Source organism: Suncus etruscus, chromosome 7 (genome assembly GCF_024139225.1).
Source record: "Suncus etruscus isolate mSunEtr1 chromosome 7, mSunEtr1.pri.cur, whole genome shotgun sequence".
Classification (NCBI taxonomy): Eukaryota; Metazoa; Chordata; class Mammalia; order Eulipotyphla; family Soricidae; genus Suncus; species Suncus etruscus.
Genome location: NC_064854.1, coordinates 11,131,537 through 11,153,988, shown reverse-complemented (window position 1 = coordinate 11,153,988; position 22,452 = coordinate 11,131,537). Strand labels below are relative to the sequence as shown.

The 22,452-nt window shown below is 36.2% G+C and overlaps 1 non-coding gene across 1 annotated transcript; it reads left to right on the top strand.

The window, feature by feature from the left end:
• Positions 1 to 21,836: 21,836 nt before the first annotated feature.
• On the top strand, positions 21,837 to 21,943 carry LOC126015001 (U6 spliceosomal RNA). The gene has a single exon (XR_007497912.1). It is a non-coding gene; the product is annotated as a U6 spliceosomal RNA (small nuclear RNA).
• Positions 21,944 to 22,452: the final 509 nt, after the last annotated feature.

Genomic DNA, 22,452 nt, shown 5'->3' with positions numbered 1-22,452 from the left:
CTGGAGGTACAGAGACTATTGCTACTTATTAAGTCTGTATATGCTCTCAAAGTCATAAGACTTGCAAAGTGATGGTCTGAAACCAGGTCCACACTCACAGATTGTTATTTTGGATTTATTATTTTTAAATTAGTGTCAATTATTTGCCAATGTGCTAAGTTTTATAAAGATTTCACTTAGGCTTCAGTCAATCAGAAACTTGCTATTCACCCCAAAACTTGGATTCCCATTTCTGGAATCAGCACAGTTTTCTGCACCAGTATGAGGAATCAAACTTCTACTAGGGAAGGCCATAATGCTGCCGGGGCATCAATTTGCTCCATAGTGAGCTCATACGACAGCCTGACAACTTGAAAACAGCAACAATTTACTTTCTCTTCCTCACCAACTAACGGTGAAATGGCATCAGAAAACACTCTGTGATATCCTGACTTCAACATACAGAATCTGTTCAAAAACCAAGGTCTCTAATTACTGAAGCCTGACTGTGATAGCTGTGATTGAGTAGAACTTTTCCTGGGACCGTGAAGAAAAACTTTAGGGTTAGACATCTTAATATGCCTGAAGCTTTTAGGTGGTAGTAAGGCAGGATGCTGCATGGGTAGGGTCTTCCTGCTTTTAGGCCAAAGGTCCTTCCTTTCTATTTTTCCCAGCTATTACTATGCCTCTGCACAAAATCCTGCCACACAACTCCTTTTGTTTCTTCTTTTTTATTTTTAGTGTTTTTTTTTAAATCTTTTAAATAGGGGTTCCTGCCTTTTTTCATATAACCTTGGAACACTGATTTATATAAAATTAAGAATCCAGGGGGCCGGGGCCAGAGAGATAGCACAGCGGTAGGGCATTAGCCTTGAACGCAGATGGATGTTGGTTTAAATCCTGGCATTCCATATGGTTGCCTGAGCCTGCCAGGAGCAACTTCTGAGCATATAGCCAGGAGTAACCTCTGAGTGCTACCGGGTGTGACCCAAAAACAAACAAACAAACAAACAAAAATCTAGGGGGCGGGAGTGATAGCACAGTGATAGAATGTTTGCCTTACATGTGGCCCATCGAGAACAGACCTTGATTTGATCCACAGCATTCCATATGGTCCCCTGAGCATCACCAGGCTGTGGCCCAAAAAGAAAAAAAAATTATGAATCTAGAATTACAGAGATAAGACAGCAGTAGGGCGTTTTCCTTGCACACAACTGATCCAGGACAGACGTTAGTTCGAATTTCGGCATTCCATTTGGCCCTCTGTGCTGGCCAGGCACGATTTCTGAGCACAGAGCCAGGAGTAATTTTTGAGGGTCACCAGGTGTGATCCCCAAAATATTAATAATGTAATACATATAATATATATTAAAATTTACCATCTAAACTTAAATGGGGCCTATTATATTGGCAGGCTGGGGGCAATCAATAATGGTATAGGATGCATGCTGGGAGCATTGGTGAAAGAGATCAATATTGTTGGTGGGAATGGCCCTGATTCACTATAATTTAAAATTCAACTATGAAGGACTTTGTAGATCACAACGATTTCAATAAAATAAAATTTTAGAAAATCAGTTGATTATCAGAATTCAGATAGCTGCTACCACATAGATAATTACAAAACCTGTGTTAAGTGAATGGGCTGGTCATAGAAAAACTTCTTGTACAGCTCCATTTTTTAGGAAAGGTCTAGAATAAGCAAATTGAGAGAGACGGAACTCAGAGAACAGGTGGCTCTGGTCACCTTGTAGGGAAAATGGGCAGAAGGAGAAATTGTGTTAATAGGATCATGTTTTCTTTTGGGGGTCAGCGAGAAAGGTTTACATTTAGATTATGGTGATCTTGGAATTACTCTGTATGTGTGTCAAATGATTTCGACTTTAAATGGAAATTTTGTGCCATCGGAATTATTTTTAATAATGCTTTTAATGAAAAAAGGGAGAGAAATAAGAAAGATCAGGTAATCCTAAATCCCTCTTTGCATCTGAAGCAGAAGTTTTTGTTTTTGTTTACTTATTTTGTTTGTAGCTTACACTCAATGTTTCTCAGGACATACTGCTGGCTCTGTGCTCAAAGGGTTGGGAGAGAGATGTATTATGGAGTTCCAGGGATTGAAGGCAATTTGGCCTTGTGAAAGGCTAAAATTATATCCACTTTTCTATCTCTCCAGCCCCTAAGGCAAATGTGCTTTAGAACTTTTTGTGTAAAATGGATTTCTGTTTCCCTACACACCTTGGTTTAAGCCATGTCCTCAATGAAGTTTCACCACCAAGACTTTGTTCTAATGGTTCTGACTTATTACTGCAGTGTTATTTTATGAACAGGAGCATTAGAAGATTGAAACACTTTTCATATCCATGTTTATAAATATCAGAAATTGTAAAATAGAACTTGAAGTGAATTTTATGCTCTCCATGAACTTTAGCTTTTCTGTGGTCTTTAGTTGGCCTCGCCTGGTAGATCTGTAACAAATTTAGAGGAAAGATTTGCAGAAGACATTTGTGAATAAAGAACTTACCCAATATATATACTTTTTAAACCCAGCAATAGTAAAACAATCAAAGTGAGCTTCGGGCCCCCAGGTCTGCATTTTGACATTGGAAGAGTGTGATTAGCACAATGAACAAAGCAGCTCAGATGAGAGCAGTGATTAATCAAAAGTCGATAAAAACTGGAGAAAAAAAAACCAACGCATTAAAGTGCTACTGAGAGCTAACTTAATTGTATGAGGCTGGAAGGATCAATTGAAGGTATACTGTAAAGAGGTAATTAAAGAAAAAGGACTATCACACTTCACCATTGATGCTTGCAATCACCCAAGAAAGCAGAGTCCAGGTCTCTGACAGCAGAGAAGTGCTCCTAACAGAAAAGGTGCTCCCTGGTCAGCACACCTGCCTTTGAGATGGAACAAAGAGTATAAGATCTCCATTTAATTTCTGGAAGCAAAACTCGCTGAAAATTTGAAAATAGTATTCCAAAATAAGAGTATTTTATTTAATGCTAGTTTCCTTCCTTCCTTCCTTCCTTCCTTCCTTCCTTCCTTCCTTCCTTCCTTCCTTCCTTCCTTCCTTCCTTCCTTCCATCCTTCCTTCCTTCCTTCCTTCCTTCCTTCCTTCCTTCCTTCCTTCCTTCCTTCCTTCCTTCCTTCCTTCCTTCCTTCCTTCCTTCCTTCCTTCCTTCCTTCCTTCCTTCCTTCCTTCCTTCCTTCCTTCCTTCCTTCCTTCCTTCCTTCCTTCCTCCTTCCTCCCTCCCTCCCTCCCTCCTTCCTTCCTTCTTTCCTCCCTCCCTGCATGCTTCCCTCCTTCCCTCCCTCCCTCCCTGAGGCACTAAGGGTTATTCCTAGCTCTGAGCTCTGAAGTTACTCCTGGCAGGCTTAGGAATCTTATGATGCTGGTTATCAAAACCTGGTCATCCATGTGCAAGGCAAATACCCTCCCTGCTATGCTATCACTCCTGCCCCTACAGAGTTTTCGGTGGTGATTGATAAATTATACTGCTTTCCTCCAAAAAGTGTTCTATTAGTATCTCAAGAATGTGTTAGAATTAAAAAAAACAACAACAAATAAGACTGAAACATCTTTAAAGACATTTAATAGTTATAAGAAGAGAAATATGTGACAATTAAGGATAAGAAATCATGTGCTATTTGATGTTATTGATAATTTATAAACAAAGGCAGCATGAGAGCCCTGTGCATGCCCTGGTCACAGTTTGGAGCTTAAACAGTGCAAAAGTTTGGTGGGACTAGTAAAACTGAAATCTAATCTACATTACTGCTGGGAATGCAGAATGGTGTCGCCACTTTAGAAATTTCTGATAAAACTAACCATATTCAGACTTAGATAATGTACCTATTTTGCTGTTTTCATCCAAAAGAAGCTGAAAATTTATTCATACACAAAAACCTGCAGAAGAGTATTGTTCAAAATCATCAAAACTTGGAAGCAATCAACATGCCCTTCAGTGATTAAACATATAAATTACCTGGTACATTCTAAAAGTGCAATGTTATTTAGTACTGAAAAGGAAACAGCTATGGCACAATTAAATACAGAGAAGAAATGAATTCTGTTCCCCCCTCAATCTGACAACTCATGCCTAGGAAATCCTTAAAATCACAGCTATTAAAATAATCATGTCAAACAATGGTCAACACTTTTTGATGATTTTTACTATTTTTCCTCCCTTCGCTTAAACTATCATTTAAACTTATACCCTTATTTTGTCTAATTCACACTGAAGGGAATATGTTTTGCCCCTATAAATGTGCATTTCTTTAAGCATTTCTGAATTAGGGACCCTATAGTTCCCTATAGATTCCCATAGCATTTTAAGAGTTGCCACAGCACAAGATAATTACATAAAGGAAAGGGTACAGTATAAGACTAGTGAGCTAATGAGAGAGAGAGAGAGAGAGAGAGAGAGAGAGAGAGAGAGAGAGAGAGTGTGTGTGTGTGTGTGTGTGTGTGTATGAGTCATAAGAAGGAAACAAAGTTCAGAAGGGTTCCAAGGTTGAAATAAGTTGAGAGAAGCATGACTTTAAATCTCCACATTAGTGGTGGGACTTCTGGTCTTTCTAAAACTTTATATTTGATTAGTTAGATAATGAACTAATTCACGACCCAAAATACCTATTATTCAATTTACTCATTATATTACATTAAAAGGGAATTGGAAAATAGACATAAAATATCTATGTATATATAAGGTATATAAAATTATAAAAACTATTTAGTGCATATTCTGTATTTAGAATTATTTTGCAAAAGAGTACATAATCATGGCTCGATGAAATAAATTTGTTTTTAAATTTTGGATCATACCTGGCTGTATTTAGGGCTTACTTCTGACTCTGTACTCATGATGAGGCTTGGAAGAAACATGCTGAAATTGAACTCTAATTGAAAGCCTATAAGGCAAACATCCCACTGTCTGTACTATCTCTCTACGTGAACTGAATTTTATATTAAGACATAAATACACATACACACACTATGTATATGCCTATATATAAACTATGCGTACTTGATAGGTTTACACTAAAATATTAAGATGGAAACATGACTGAATATTTTATTTTTTGTGTTTTGGACCATACCAAGAAGAGGTGTAGGTTACTTTGGGCTCTGAGCTCAGGGATCACTCCGGGATGTGTTTGAGGACCATATGGGATGCCTGAGATTGAACCCTGGTCCATTCAGGGTTAACTGTGTGCAAGGCAAATGCACAACTGCTGTGCTATCACTCAAATTCTTCTGTGTCTAACATATATTAATTGTATAGTAAGAAAAAATAATAAAAGTTAGATTTTAGTTAAGTTTTAATTAGTCTACTGCCCACTTTTTACTATGGGAATATTGGAACTTCCTTCTTATAATGCCAAGAATAAAAATAAGTTTAGTTTTAATTAAAATCAAAACAAAATACCAAAAGAAACTGAACAAATGTGTAACATCTACAATGTCTCTTTCTATCTCTTTCTTTCTCCTTCCTTCCTTCCTTCCTTCCTTCCTTCCTTCCTTCCTTCCTTCCTTCCTTCCTTCCTTCCTTCCTTCCTTCCTTCCTTCCTTCCTTCCTTCCTTCCTTCCTTCCTTCTTTCTTTCTTTTTTTCTTTCTTTCTTTCTTTCTTCTTTTTTCTTTCTTTATTTCTTTCTTATTCTTTCTTTTCTATTTCTTCTTTCTTTCTTCTTTCTTCTTTCTTCCTTCCTTCTTTCTCCTTCCTTCCTCCTTCCTTCCTTCCTTCCTTCTTTCCTTTCCTTTCTTTCTTTCTTTCTTTCTCTTTCTTTCTCTATTCTTTCTTTCTTCTTTTTTTTTCTTTTTCTTTCTTTTCTCTTTTCTCTTTTATTTTTTTCTTTCTTTCTTTTCTTTCTTTCTTTCTTTCTTTCTCTCTCTTTCTTTCTCTATTTTCTTTCTTTCTCTTTTTCTTTTCTTTTTCTTTCTTTTCTCTTTTCTCTTTCTCTTTCTTTCTTTCTTTCTTTCTTTCTCTCTCTCTCTCTTTTTCTTTCTTTCTTTCTTTCTTTCTTTCTTTCTTTCTTTCTTTTTCTTTCTTTCTTTCTTTCTTTCTTTCTTTCTTTCTTTTTCTTTCTTTCTTTCTTTTCTTTCTTTCTTTCTTTCTTTCTTTCTTTCTTTCTTTCTTTCTTTCTTTCTTTCTTTCTTTCTTTCTTTCTTTCTTTCTTTCTTTCTTTCTTTCTTTCTTTCTATCCTTTCACTTCTTTTCTTTATTTCGTGGGTTTAGGGTACACCCAGTGGTGTTCAGGGGTTACTCCTGGCTCCGAGCTCAGAAATAGCTCCTTGGCAGGTACTGGGATAGAACTCCGCCACATGCAAGGCAAATACTCTACTGCTGTGCTATTGCTCTAGCCCCTACTGTCAGTTTCTTTATTTTATTTTTATTTTATTCCATTTTATTTTTTTGGTTTCAGGGACAGAACTGGTGGCACTCAGAGGTTATTCCTGGCTTTGAGTTCAGATTGCTCCTGGCAGGTCTGGGAGACCATATGGCATGCTGTGTATTGAACCCAGGTCAGTCCTGGTTTAGGTGCACAAGACAAACACCCTACCTGCTGTGCTATTGCTCTGCCCCCTAGAATATGTTTCTTAAGGCAAGTTCCTTTGTGTATGGAGCATAAAAGCATAGAACAGCAATAAACCTCAGGACTGTGATGCTTCATTTGTAACTTGTCATTCTTACAAACCTGTCACCACTTTTTTCAAAGGAACTGCAACCTTTGTAAAGTTGCCTTTTTCATGATTACACCAGCTTTCTAGTCAAATAGTTTGAGGACATAGGTCTAGTTCCTTTCATTTATTCCTTTTCATACTTGGAAAGAAAATTGGTGACTGTTTTATTTATTTATTTTTTTGTTTGCTTGTTTTATTTTTTTTCTTCTTGGTATTCTATCCCACAGTATTTTGGGATACAACTTTTCTATACGAGGACTGTTTCTAAAATGATCAAATAAGCTACATTTGTCAGTGCATCTTTTTTTATTTATTCTCTTTATTGTATTACAGGGGTGCGGCAGACAGGATTTGAGGGCAGATAATTTAGTGAAAATAGAAGATTTGTAAAAGAAAGAATTTATACCTCCATTTAAGAGTTACTTTTTTTAAAAATAATGGATGATTTCAAACACTTCAATAGGCTCTGATCCCCACGACAAGCTTAATAATGCATTCTTTTTATGTTTCTCCCTCACCCCTCTCCCCACCTCTTTCTTTCATCCCATCCTTCTCTCTCTTTCCCACCTTTGCTCCATCTTTTTCTCCACACCCTCTGATAAAAATGTGTTCATGAATTAATTTTTCAACAGAAATGCAGGCTCTGTTCAGTAAAGAATCAGGTTCCTTTGGCCTATTATTGAATAGGACATGGGATACGGTTCATAGATATTTGCTAAATAATTTTTTAAGGTGCAGGAGAAATCGCAATTTAATTATGAAGCTTCTGACTCCCGGTGTCAAAATAATCCTACATTGTTTGAATTTGTCTTGATTTTTTATTAAACCCAGATACTGGCTCTGTCATTCACAGACTGGAAGGCCATTATCAATATACTTTCTCCAATTTGGGAATAAACTCAAACGTCCAGAAGGCCTGATATGAAGAATTTTCTCTTTTAATTCATTTGAGAGTAAGATTCTGACGCTTGGCCCAACCTCATATTGTACTGGAGTGTGTGTTCTGGCAAATATGGACATTATTCTCCAGAACTATAGTGCAGCCATCAAATTACTGCCATCATCATGGACATGTTATCACCATCAAATCCTTACACCTCATGAAGTTTTCTACAACTGTTCCCATCATGCCCTTTCCAGACAAAAAAATCCAATTTAGAATCATGGACTGTATTGCATGGCCTCACCTTCTAGTCTCCTTCAATTCCAATATGCCCTAACTTGTTCCTTGATTTTCATAACATGGGTTTGATAATTCACAACTTTATGATAAGTCATAATTTTAGGATGTCTTTCAGTATAAACTTGTCTCATATTTCACTATCATTTGGGCACTTGAGCAAGAATGTCCCAGTTGATGACCCAGATATGAGAGCTGAGTCCTATGAGAATATGAGTCATATATACTCTTTGAGAATATAGCAGAAAATGGGTTCACTCTGCGTCAAGTAGGGCGCGATCAAACTATCTCCTTACTTCTGATGTTCTAGGTTTTTCCATAACAAAGGTGTATATTGTGGGGAGGTACTTGGAATTATGTAAGGTGCAATGTTCTCATCCAACTTTTGCTAATGAGTTATGAATTTTATTAGTACTACATTATTACTAGGATTTTTGCCAGATGAGGATGCTCTAATTTCATCATTCTCACTTTTTGACTAATTCACATGTTTGTCAAATGATTTCTGTTTCCCATCTGTTCAAATCAGTATGTCTTGGATTCCAATTTTATTCAATGAACAGAGTCGGTCATTACTTACTTTTTTGATTAAGTTATATGAGAATTGACCTGCAAAATTTCTTTCAAACTATTTTTTCCCTACAACTCAACTCTTTGAGCAGTTTCTTGCTAGAAAGAAAGGCTATATGACCAAGATTGGTGCACCTCTAATATTTACAATCATGGGACACCCTGTGTGTGAGGAATACCCATTACCCTTCCTGTTTGGAGATCCCTTTGCTGGTTTCTGATATTTTTGTGTCAACTCCTCCACTACCACCCTCACTCCAGGGCCATGCAATGCTTATCTTCAGCATTCTCTTGCTGCTATGAATGCTCTTGTTCATCAGGTATTGACTATAAACCATATAATCCATGGTTCTTTGTATACCTTAAATATTCTAGTTACCATGAAATATTAACAGTATATTCAGGGTTAAAAACTAACAAAGATAAGAGAGAAACATGTGGAGACAGAGATATATTACACGGCAGGATGCTAGCCTTGCATGTGGCCAACTAAGGTTCAATCCCTGGCATTCCACAGAAATTCTGGAGCCTTATCAGGAGTGATCAAAGAGCCTATAGTAAGTTCTGCAACACTATTGGATGTGGCCCCCAAACAACAACAAAAGCTCCTCAAACAAAACAAACAAAAATGTCCCACAAACATTCCAATTCAAGTCAGCTCAAGTTGGGATTTCCAAGAATGTTGAAGTTATTTTGGGGGGAAATACCTAGAAAAAAAGATACAGGTCAACTCAAAGGCTGGGGTTCTATAAATGCTATTCACCACCATTTGGAATATTTATCAGACTTATCAAAATTGCCAGCCTGCTTCAACAATTTTTTTTCTTCACCCAATTACATCTTCATTGTCAAAACTCATTTAGATGCAAATCATTTAAGTGAAATCTTGTCTAGAAACCTAAATTGCATAAACATGTAAATACAGATGCTCTGTGTAAAAGGGAGTGGGACCATGAAGCCTTACCTTCTCTTTTCTCCCCCACATCATGCAATCCTGGCAGCATTGCTGCAGAAAATTTCAAAACTCTTGGTCAATAGAAATGCCCTATGCTGCTCAGCGAACCACCAACAAACAGCAGCTTTTATGAATTAGAAAGTGTCTCTGTGCCCAGTACCGTGCCTTATACTGAAGAAGAGACAAAGCTAGGTGGTCCATTTGCATCTTGTAGAAATGGTGAACAACTGAGACAGCGTTTGAGTCATCAAATGCCAAGACAGAAGGCAAGGAATAAACCAGCACTGAGCTATTTCCTGACCTTGTAAGAAATAGGATGAAAACACATTTATCTTCTAGAGAATGTGATGGCAATAGTGAGAATGCTATTGCAGTAAGTGTTTGGAAGAGTTGCATAAAATTTGACTTGAAGGCATGTAGATGAAGGGGAGGGGTGGACAATAGCAAAGAATTCATTTCAGAAGGAGAGAAGGGCTTGCATAAAGAGTTTGAGACAGCAGTGAGCTGTGTAGTTTTGGGAACCTCAAGTAGACACTCGGGCTGGTAATATTTTATTGTTGATGGAAGAAGTAGTTACAGAGGTAGAGTGTAGCTATTTCTTGTAAGATGTTGACTAGGTGTTTTGGTTTTATTCTTAAAGACATGGACATGGAAGTTTAGGGGAAGGTCTAATAGAGCATTCAACAGGCATTTTCTGTTGAAGATGTTCTGACATTTATTTTTTTCTTCTAACCTATGATTGTGCCATTGGTACCCACCAGCTAGTGACTGTCCCCAGATTAGCCCCCATTTTCTCAAGCAGGGAGTAGTAACTCATCCAATGTGAGCTAGAGGCATGTAGCACAGGATTGCTATTGGTCCAGGCATGTATGTCTTCCAAGGACCTTGGTCCTTGAAAAGGAAAAGGAGCTTGTGAAAGTGGGAGTAACTTTTGGTAATATTGTCAGGCTTCCCTGCCCCAATATTGGCAATGACATATCTGGTTGGCTTTAAACCAAGTAAATGATACTGAAAATAATGTGATGGTAGAAGGTCAGAACAGAGCCACCTTGCTGGTCTGTTGGGTACATGAGACTTATTTGTAGTAAACAGATGTCTTAGGTTCCTCAAGTGCTTTTTTGGGTCAGTCCACTGGAGCAATGAGAGCAGCAGAAGTCTCTGGGCACACAGCTAACAACAGCAGACTTTATGTTCAGTTTTAGATGGATCAACCATTCCATTTCCCTGTGACTTGTTCAGGACTCTCAGTGCTCAAACCAGGACAGTATCAGGGCCAATAGAGGGTTGGATTTCCTGGTCTTAGTCTAATCCCACAGGAAACCTGGATTATGAATTGAATCTCCCTTTCCTGGTGTTCTACACTGAAACCAGAAGATTGGGTATGTCTCCATCAGCCCATCATTGACACAAGAAGTGTCTCATTTTCTGAGGACAGTTCTTGGGGAAGAATATCACTGTGAGCTTTCAGCAGCTCATATGTGATTTCAGATATAAATGGAATCACTACTGGGAACAGAGAAACCAGAGAAACAGACTAACACATTATCAGAGCAGGGCATATGTATGTGTTCAAGAATCAATGACGTGCATGACATTTATTCTTGTATCCCCTGGCCATTAGCAATGGAACCTTTCTTTATTTTGCAGGTTGGGCTTTTGTGTAACTGAGATGTTACAACTTTCTTAAACTCTTATCATTCATCATGGTAATATCTTACTTTTTAGATCCAGGATGCTCTGTGTCTCCAATTCTTCCCTGTTGTTTGCATCTATGCAAAGTTTATGGCTTGCTGACTCAGATTCCCATAGTCTGTGAATACACACTGGGGGTAAGTTAGGGCCTTTGAGTGAATGCACTAAGTTCTTAATGAATCTGGAATGCCTTATTGGAAATGTTGGTTCTGTTCCAGTGTGACAAATGGTATCCTGGTGGGGTAATAGAGGCCTTCTTTTTACAACTTCAAATTGGAAAAGTGGTACAGAGCAAGTAATTGATAGTTTCTGCTCTGCTTAAGTTCACAGGACTTTATCTGGGATCTTTCTACCTGCCACTTTTGTTGAAATTCTATTTAAATAATAAAGTAATTTTATTTTTTGTCAGTTGGAGGGCCATTCCCAGCAGTGTTCAGAGGTCACCAAGGCTATTTTATGTGCTATTTGGGACAGGGGTGTATATTTCTGTGTGTGCTTGTGTGTGTCTGTGTACATGTTTGTATATGCATACATTTCTGTTAAGTGAGCCCAAGGTCTTTACAGACTCTTCTACTTGAATAAAAAGTATGTTCATTTATACCCGTACCTTACACAATGTGTATTAAGTGTATATATGTGAATACATATGGGTGTACAAATATATATGCATACTTAATAAAGCCTCCCTCCTTTCCTTCAGATATATAAATGGCAGTTCCAAAGGAGATATCTGAAATAACAGGATCATAAAGGAAATCAGAGAAAAATATATTAGTCCTTAACATTATTAACAGAAACAAAGAATTAAATTCAAAGCAATCAAATCCCACACAATCACTTGAGGGTGAGGCCAGACTTATCAGATTGAACATTGAATAGTCTACTGTGGTAAGATCAAGACCAACAAATTCTTTATGAAAGGTGTTTGTATTCTTGAATAGAAGAAAAGGCAGATGCCTCAGAGAGTCTTGGTTTGTTCTATCTATAGTCTTTATATGTTTCTCCCATGCATCACTCTCCTGCAATATATACATTTCTGAAAATTCGTGCAAAATTTTGTGTTGAAAAATAATGGGACTTATCAAGAAAATGGGGTTAGCAAAACCCCTCACACTGAAGCAAGAATGTAAACAGATGATCATAAAAGCAATTGCAATTCTCAAATAAAAAGCAGGCACCATGAAAATGTTATGCCTTAATAAAAAAAAATTCTGCACTAAGTATAGGGTTTTACATAATAATAAAACTAATTAGAAGAGAGTTTGAGAAAGAGTTGAAGCTTCACAACTAAATTAATGAATAAAGTAAGAGAGAGTGGGTAGAATTGTGTGAAATTCATTTTCAAGATAAGGTCAGCCTGTAGAGAAGAACTTGGGACAAATAGGCAAAGTTTCGTGACTCTAAAGTGTGCAGTTGCCTTTGTATCCTGTGTTGACATCATTTTTTATTTTTTATTTTTTATTTTTTTGCTTACTTCTCTCATAGAAATGGGAATATTTGGAGGGCAGATGGTACTTTTTCATCTGACATATATGTAGCTGCATTAGGTCGGCATCTCCAAACCTTTTTTCTTGACCAAATGGTTCTCTCTGACCTTGTTTTCTTCCTTGAGACCCCTGTGTCCTATGAATTGCCCACCTCTGTTCAGATGGCATGGACCCCCATTTCTGCAATTTTCACCTTTGTACATGTGGAACCATACAGGCCCTGTTTAAGAAACTTTGCTCTCAGGCACCAAATCAACCACCGTTATAAAGGAAAAACAAAAGAAATCTTGGAATAAACAAAGGTTTTATTTATTTTTGCACTGATTTTTTTAAATGATATTGTTTATATTTCATTGTGTGGCACTCACTTTGACATTAACACATCTACATAATAGAGATTCTAAATGACACATTCACTGATGCTAGGCAATTAGTAGAGAACACCTAATGAAAAGTGCAATGTTTTCTGGTTAAAAAAATGTTGCTATCAGTCGACACTCCAATGTGAATATGAATTAGTGAACTAGGTCAGGAATAGATTACTGTTCTTCTCTAAAACTACACTATTTATTTTGGCGTTTTCTGAGTATATTTTGCTGCCTTAGTTTATTACTACATTGTTAAGATAAATAATGTGATATAAAGCAATGTAACTTGTATAGGTTTATCATGAGACGTTTGAGTAGGTTTTAGCAAGATTTTTCCCTAACAAGTAAAGATTGAGACTCGGGAAAAATACACATTATTATATTATATAGACTGTTCTCTTAACAGCACTTGAAGTGAAATGAAAACAGGCAGCCAGTCTAAATGTGAATGACAGATCAAATTGGGAAATAAATGATCAAAGGATTGAAAGACTATAGAAGTATATGCCTACCTTGCATTTGGCTATTCAGCTCAGTATTATGAAATAAGTATTTTTAGTACTGGTATTTACCACTTGATGGCTACATGGGAGCTGTGTGATACATTTTTATGTCTTCCTTTTCCTTAGAGGGAACTATGCTTGTAACATACAGAATATAAATAAAGAAATGGTAGTAAAAGTAAAAAGGACAGATGATCATCAAGGATTGGCAAATAACATGAAATGTTATTACTTTATTCTTAAAATCCTATGTCCTGCTGCATTTATAAATTTGAATACATCGCAAAGTATGGAAGTTATATAACAATATAACTATATTTTTGTTTTCTTTTTCTCTTGTCCATTTTTCCCCATGATTATTTATTGCCAAGATTGCAGAGAAGTGAGAATGTAACCATCACCAGCTGACTTAATCTGTGTTGACAGTAGAGTCATTCAGGAAGTTTTATTCATTTCTAGTTTGGGGAGTGGGGGAGTTGGGGAATTGGAGCCTAGAGTTGAGTGAATTCTACCCACTCTCATTTTTGACATATTTCAGTTTAGACAATGATAGCAAAGTTTGATTTTTTTTTTCACTGCTTATTGAGGCATAAAGGGAAGAGGAAAAAATTGTAATCGAAACCCTGGGTTCTGAGACCTACCTAACCACAAACCTAGTTTTATCCAATTTTAGGTTTGTAATTTTAGGAATGTTACTCAACCTATTATAGGCTCAGCTCTTCTTTGTAAAACTGAGATGATTCTCATAGGAACCTTAAACGATTGTTCTGAGAATTGGGTGTAACAAGGCATGTAATGCCCATAAGAGAGGAATAGCAAACACTTTACACATGGTAATGTTCATCATTATCACCATTATAATTCCACCATTGACAGGTCTAGCTTGTGGCAAGGTGGATTTATTCTTCTAGGGCGGTGCATGTTACTCTTTGGGATGTGGGTATCCCGGCTAACAGCCTATCATATTTATCCAAAGCAGAATGTTTTCATTTCCTTGCTATTGCTTATATGTGTTAAGTTTGCATTATTCTACAATCCATGTGTGAAGAGGAACAATTTTATTTAAGTTTCTATTATGCAAAGCCATTTCAGCAGCAAATCACACGCAACATTATCATCATTATAAAGGTCAAGCAGAAACAAATTCACAGGAGAGTAAGGAACGAACTAAGTGTTTATTTAGATGATGCCATAACTGTCAGTGGTATTGGGTACGGACTATGCCTAATTACGAATGGTTCCAAATACATTTTAGACAATCAAGAGATCAGTTTTTTTTAATATAATTTATTTATTTAAGCACCATGGTTCGGAATTGGGCTTTAGCCATAAAATGCACACTCCCCTTCACTAGTTCAAATTTCCTGCCATCATTGGCATCCATTCCCTCTTCCCCCATTCCCTTCCTTGTCGTGGTAGTTGTTAGTGTAGTTATTACTCTAACAGCGCTTACCATTCTTCTTAGCATGGGCTGGTCCTTCCCACCCTCATCTCTATTATTTCTGGGAATTATGATTATACTGTCGTAGTTTTCTTAAAGCCCACAGATAAATGAGACTAACCTGTTTATCTCTCTCCCTCTGACTTATTTCACTGAACATAATAGTCTCCATATGCATTCGTGTATAAGCAAATTTCATGACTTTCTTTCATATTTCTTTCTTTCTTTCTCTATTTTCTTTCTTTCTTTTTTCTTTTCTTTTTCTTTCTTTTCTCTTTTCTCTTTTCTCTTTTATTTTTTCTTTCTTTCTTTCTTTCTTTTCTCTTTCTTTCTTCTTTCTTTCTTTCTTTCTTTTTCTTTCTTTCTTTCTTTCTTTCTTTCTTTCTTTCTTTCTTTCTTTCTTTCTTTCTTTCTTTCTTTCTTTCTTTCTTTCTTTCTTTCTTTCTTTCTTTTCTTTCTTTCTTTCTTTCTTTCTTTCTTTCTTTCTTTCTTTCTTTCTTTCTTTCTTTCTTTCTTTCTTTCTTTCTTTCTTTCTTTTTTTTCTTTATTTATTTTTTATTTGTTTTTTCTTTCTTTCTTTCTTTCTTTCTTTCTTTCTTTCTTTCTTTCTTTCTTTCTTTCTTTCTTTCTTTCTTTCTTTCTTTCTTTCTTTCTTTCTTTCTTTCTTTCTTTCTTTCTTTCTTTCTTTCTTTCTTTCTTTCTTTCTTTCTTCTTTCTTCTTTCTTTCTCTCTTGCCTCCCTCCCTCCTCCCTCCCTTCCTCCCTCCCTCCCTTCCTCCCTCCCTCCCTTCCTTCCTTCCTTCCCTTTTCTTTCCCACACCCATTGGCTCTCAGGTGTGCTCCTGGATCTGCACTAAGAAGTTGGTCCTGGCAGGCTCACGAAACCATATGGGATGCCAAGGATCAAACACAGGTTGATCTGTGTGCAAAGCAAATTCCCTACCACTGTACTATCACTCCTGTTCCTTGACTTTATTTTTAACAGCTGCATAGTATTCCATTACATAGATATACCACAGTTTCATAGCCACTGATCTGCTGTTGGGCATCTGGGTTGTTTCCAGTTTCTGTCTATTGTAAATAGTGCTGCTATGAACATAGGAGTACAGAGGGGTTTATTATATTGTGTTTTAGTGGTCCTAGGGTATATCTCTAGGAGTGGTATAGCTGGATCTTATGGGAGCTCAATGTCCAGTTATTAAGGAATATCCATATTCTTTTCCAGAAAGGCTGTAGTAGATGGCATTTCTACCACCAGTAAATGCAATTTCTTTTCTCCCCACATCCACACCAGCAGTGATTATTTTTTTGTTTGTTTGTTTGATTTGTCTTGGTTTTTTGGGCCACACCTGATGATGTTCAGGGGTTACTCCTGGCTATGCACTCAGAAATAGCTCCTTGGGACACCAGGGAATCAAACTGTGGTTTGCCCTGGGTCTGCGTGCAAGGCAAATGTCCTAGTGGTTGCGCCACCTCTCAGACCCATGGTTGTTCTTTGTGATGTGTGTCAGTGTCTGTGGCATGAGATGATACCTCATTGTTGTTTTGATTTGCATTTTCTTGATGTGGAACATTTTTCATGTGCCTCTTGGCTATTTGCATTTTTTCTTTGAAGAAATGCCTGTTCATTTTTTCTCTCCATTTTTTGATAGGGTTAGAAGATTTTGTTGCTGTTAATTCTATCAATACCTTGTATTTCTTAGATATTAGTCCTTTATCTGTGTGAATAGTTTCTCCCACTCAGTGGGTGACTCTTTTATCCTAGTCAGTGTTTCCTTTGAAGTGAGAAAGCTTCTCAGTTTGATGTAATCCCATATATTTAAAGAGATCAGTTTTTAAAAAACTTTACTTGACTACCAGTTGTACTGATTTATTATAAATGGAGTAGAGTATCTACTGTTTTTTGACATATAAAAAAATCTATTCTAGTCATGACACATCCAGCTCACCTAAGAGAGAAAGTTGTACATTGAAATTAAATAACCATAATTTAATTTAGATTAAATTATAGATGCTGACATATACTATACTATTTTGAAGTGTATTTATGAATTAATCTATGAAATTGAATTATGAATTATTTTCTTTCTAATGAAGGTATTTTCTAAGATATTTACTGTTGTTTGAAAATACGTGAATGCTAGAAATTTTGTATTTATTTTTTCATAACAAGGACATTAACTGAAACAGCCTTTCAATTCTTTCTTTCAATGTTTTCAGCCACCACAATGTGTTTTATTTGTATTGTCAATCCCTCAGTGGTGGCCAATTTTATCCTGTTAGTGCAGATAATTGCTCTTTGGGAGAGATCATGGATTCTTGTTCTCATTTTTTCCTCTACAAGATTATCCTAATAGAATTCAATACAGTTGGGCTCAAACATACACATTATTATGAGTAGCAAGAATATCTGTCTTACACATGCTCAGTAACCTTTTTCTTTTTTGTGAACAGAATCATGGTTTTTTTCAGGCAACAATATTGAGATTCTATTTTCATGACTCACTTGCAGCTAGGGTTGGTTCTGTTCCGTAAAGTTAGCCACTAACAATGGAATGTTTCTTGGAAATGCATTCTTTCCCCAAAGCTTAATTACTGAGACTAATGAAGTCTTTTCCTTCTTTTCTTTCTCTCCCTCCTTCTGTGAAGATTCATGTATTAAAGATATAAACGACATTACTGATCAAGGCAGCAGAGGGACAGAAAACACTTGCATTCCTGATCTCATAAATTTAGCATCTGAATCGATACAGCAACTCTGTTATATTTTATGTGAGAGAAAAAGAAATTCCTATTTGTTTAATCCATGATGTGGCAGTTATTCTATTTATTGCTGAGAAGTTACCTTATCACATTACTACACACACATCCATAGCTGAACATTGGTGGAGTAACAAAATCTTTCTTGTTATTTTCTTTTTATCTCCCTTTGTACTTTACATAGGATCACAACTTTATTTTATTAAACTTTCCTGGCAAAGATGTGTATTTTTTTTAATGCATTCAGACTCTGTAGTCATCACCTCTCCTCCCCTTCTGAGAAAATCACATAATTTTTATTCAGAAAACAGAAGCCTTCCAGGTCATTTTCCCTTATTCTCCATGGCCTTCCCTTCCTCCAACACAGTGGAACAGATAAGCCATTACCTATTTTAAAGAAGTCAATCCAGGTTTGTTCTAGACCTTATCACTTATGCCCTTCACTATGACTTTGAACTTTCCTCTTCTATTTTATCTGTATTTTTGATACTTCTATAAGATCCATACATGAAACTAGCAATATTATAGTACTTTTCATCTTTATAAAAACTTATGATGGCCCTTTTACCTTCATGTAGTTCCTGACTTTTATCCTCTGTCAGTCAATATGAAGTTATTTTAGATTGTCACTTTTTCCTAGAGCTTTTTTATCCCATCATAGTAGTTCCCACCGTACTTTGAAACCATATCTATACATCTTTTTGTAGACAATCTTTTGCATGCTTTCACTTGTGCGCCACATTTGGTTAGTTAATATTTTCTTCAGATAGTATGCTTTTTGAAAAATAAAATATTTATTATCACCTAGCGGTCCTAGGGATTGAATTGCAGATACTATTTATGCAAATAATATGTTTGCATCATGCTGAATTACTATACAGCCCTGAAAAAAAGTTTGCTTTATAAAATTTTTGATTTTCTTGACTTTTTTTCCCTCTTCATCTCCTTCTAGGAGATCTTTGAAATGTTAGAATACCTCAAGTTTAAGTCTTAGGATATTTTTCTAGTTTATGTATCTCTTTCTCCCCAGATTATATTCCCTAGATACCAGAAATTTTCTTCCATTGATGATATTTCCAAATTTCTCCGCTATCAATCAAAATACCTATTTGTTATCCAGTGGTAATCTCATAGAAATATCACATTTCACAAAGAACATGGCCAGTAAATTGATCACTCTTTTTCAACAAAGTCTTCTCTCTCTCAGAACGGGGCATCATTACCCACTTTTCTAAGCATTGACCATGAAAGTTATTCTTGAGACATCCTTTTCTTTATGTTTCTTCATTCATTCTGTGAGCAAGTGCTGATGCTGCCATCTTCAGAATTTATTGCCTCTCCCCACTTTATTTTACTCTATCATACAGGAGCCAGAACAAGCTTTTACAAATAACCACTGAGTCTGGAGAGTTAGTGCTGCCGTAAGGTTTTTGTCTTGCATGTGCCTGATTCCATTTTGATCCCCAGCATTACATATGGTGACCTGAGTAACACTCTGAGCACAGAGCCAAGAGGCAGCCCTAAGATGGGCTGGTGTGACTTTCAAACCAAAAACAAACAAAACAATCACTCCCTATAAAAGGCATGATTGGAAAAAAAAATGACAAAAGCAATTGTTAGCCTCTTACCTTATGAGCACACAGACTGCTAGCATAAACCTTACCTGGTAAAGTGACTAAAAAGAAGGCAGTGACTATTAAAACTAAAAACATGCCACAATTTATTCCTCGGGGCAAGTCAGCAAGAAGGAACGTTTATGCACCAGGAAATATGAAGAAGAATATTTCTATCAACAAGGTTCACCGAAGACCTGAAAAACCACACTGTGGATGTAGGTACCCACAGAAAAATAGATACAGACTCCAGGGCCATGAATTGCTACTACATTTGTGTGTTACAAAAAAAAAAAAAAAAAAAGAACAGGTTTCCAAAATTATACTGAGATTGTATCTGATTTACTTCAAAAAAGAAGTCAGACATAAATTGATGCGGGGAGCAATTTTGTTTATGTGAAGTTTAAAAACTTGGAAGTCTATAAAAAAAAGCATGTTTAGCAAATTATGTGCAGGTGGAGAAGTAAAAAAATCAATAGACCATCATTATCCTAGAACTCTAAATAGCACTTGCTAAAAGGAGGAGGGAACAGTCCTGTAGTGAGTGACTCAGGGCAGAAAACGGATTCTGGGGTACTGTCATAGTTCTTATTTTCTTTCATTTGTTTTTGCGGCTGCACATGTTAGAATAATCTTTGTGTCCCTTTCTGCATCTGCCCTATACTTTATAATAAAATGTACAAACATTGAACTCATAAATATCTTAAAGAAAACTATAGTGTATTGAGATTTTTCTTGTCTACTCAGTTTTTCTTGTCTGCTAAGTTCTAAAGGCATAGACTGGACTCTTACAGACCTTTCTTAGGTCTCTTTGCTATGCCTTAATCACACAACATCTCCCTGACTTTCTACTCAGCTCTCTGCTGATGCCTGGCCTTGGAGCTTGCCCTTTCCTCCTACACAAAGCCCTCTCCTGGTTCTTTGTTTAGTCAGTTCTTGGCATACTCCCATTTAGGTTCACTTTGTTTTTTAAGAATATATCCTCTACATAGGGTCTGCCTTGTACATAGCGCCTGTTAACTATGTGCTAATTATCTGACTATATTATTCAACTATATTAAGAGGTTCTAGAAAGACAGACCTCTTTTGTTTTGTTTGGGTTTCTTGTTTGTTTTTGTTTTCTTTTTGTCATAGTGACCTTGGCACATGATAGACTTGGGTAACTATTTCAAGGAGAAAAACCAATAGATAAAGATGGCCCGATTCAAACTAAAATGGTTTATTTTGAAAAGGATTGATAAAGATTTAGATAGAACTTCTCTGGTTCAAGAAGTATCTCTATATAGTTCATTTTGGTTTTTTACATCTTTCTGCATGCAAAAATCTTGATGAAAAGCTATCCCATTTTAAGCACCAAATGTGTTTTCTATCCCAGTGATTACTTGATTAGATGATGATTTGTTAATTATTAAGTCTTGTTTGGGTTGAGAATGAGTTAGAGCTACCATAGGTTTCAGAGACTACTTGATAAGGTATTACAAAGAATTTGTGATGGAAACATTGAAAAGAGTAAAGCAAAATAGAAGAAAAAGAAGCCAGCAAAGAAAAGAAATAAATAATGAGAACCCCATCTTGGATCTTGGCCTTGTCTACACAAGGTGACTTCGAAGGCTGTTATCAGGTAGGGAGTGATGGCAAGACGATTGTCTATGAGCAGTCAGTGGATCCATCCAGCATGCATGCTTGAAATTTTAAAGTATAATAATCATGTGTGAGAGGTGTCTCTGCATTTCTTTCCAGGTTGTCTTTTTAAGAAGATATTTATCAGAATTCCCTTCACTTATCTTCATAAATCACACTCTTGGCCTGTGTTTACCTTCAAATTTCCAGCTGTCCTCTGCCATTGGGAGGTGATTGGTATCTGTCTATACAGTGTGAGATGCCCTGCATGTAAGGACTACAGTTTCCGGATCACTCTTAAAAATGCATCTTCCAATGCTGTTCTGGCCTCTTGGCTAAGGTGCTTCCCTACATTTCTAATATTTCAGCACATTACCAAAATTACAACGGCTTTGTCAATCTCCATAAAGCATCTGAATGCTAATGAAACAGCCCAGCACATTAATTAGAGAGTCAATAGATCATTCAGTTTTAAAAGCTCAGTTTCTCTTCTCTTCATTTATTTTCAAACAATAGAGTGATAGCACATTAGGAATGAAGTCAGAATACTAATTCGTTCTAATTCAGTAAATTTCCAAAAAAGGTTATTTTTTCTAGCCAGACACCAGTAATATTTCAGAAATAATTTATCATACCAAACTTTGCTTCCTATTTTTTCATAAACAAAAAGACAGTTACTGTTTACACAGATACTCTGAAGAGATTTTATTAAGAGTATTTACAACATTAACCAGACCAATAGATATGGGTCTCAGGGGAACAGAATAATTTCCACATGTTAATAAGTCATTAGAATTTACATCTGATATGAAATCTTTAAATTTAAGTGGCAGGGACATCAGTTTTATTAGAAAATAAGAGTATAAATTTAACTGAAATGTACAGGACTTGTTTCATACTGAATAAAAAAGTTCAAAATTGATGTGAAGGTCATTTATTTTAGAAAAGAAGAGGTAGAAAGTTTAATTTGAAATATGAAAGTGTTGTGCTCGCTTCGGCAGCACATATACTAAAATTGGAACGATACAGAGAAGATTAGCATGGCCCCTGCGCAAGGATGACACGCAAATTCGTGAAGCGTTCCATATTTTAAAAAAAAAAAAAAGAAATATGAAAGTGTTGAGTTATTATTCCATTCTAGAAATACTTATGTATTCAGAAGATTAAAAAAATGGTATTTTTTTTTTGCTTCAACCAAACTTATAGTCACCTGTCATTAAAAGAGAGAGCTTGAAGAATCAAAGATAACTTAATAAAAAAGCAATGTCTACATCAAGATTTGGAGACAATTTTAAGATTGCGTCTTTATTTTACAGATTGTGTCTGCAAGTGGTAGGGTAGTTTTTCTAAAGCTTGAAATGCATTTCCAAGAGCTAATGTACTGAAAATGCCTCCAAAACAAAATGACTTAAAATTGTTGGTTGTTTCTTCTCTAAACCTTATTAGTCCGACGGTTTAATTCTTATTAAGGACAGTGACACACACATTTTTCTTCATAACTTCATTATGTTTTATACTGTGGGTAGTGGATTTCAAAACTATAAAAAAAGATAAGAAAAAAATCACCCTGAAAACTATTGCCTACTATTATGTTTTATTTC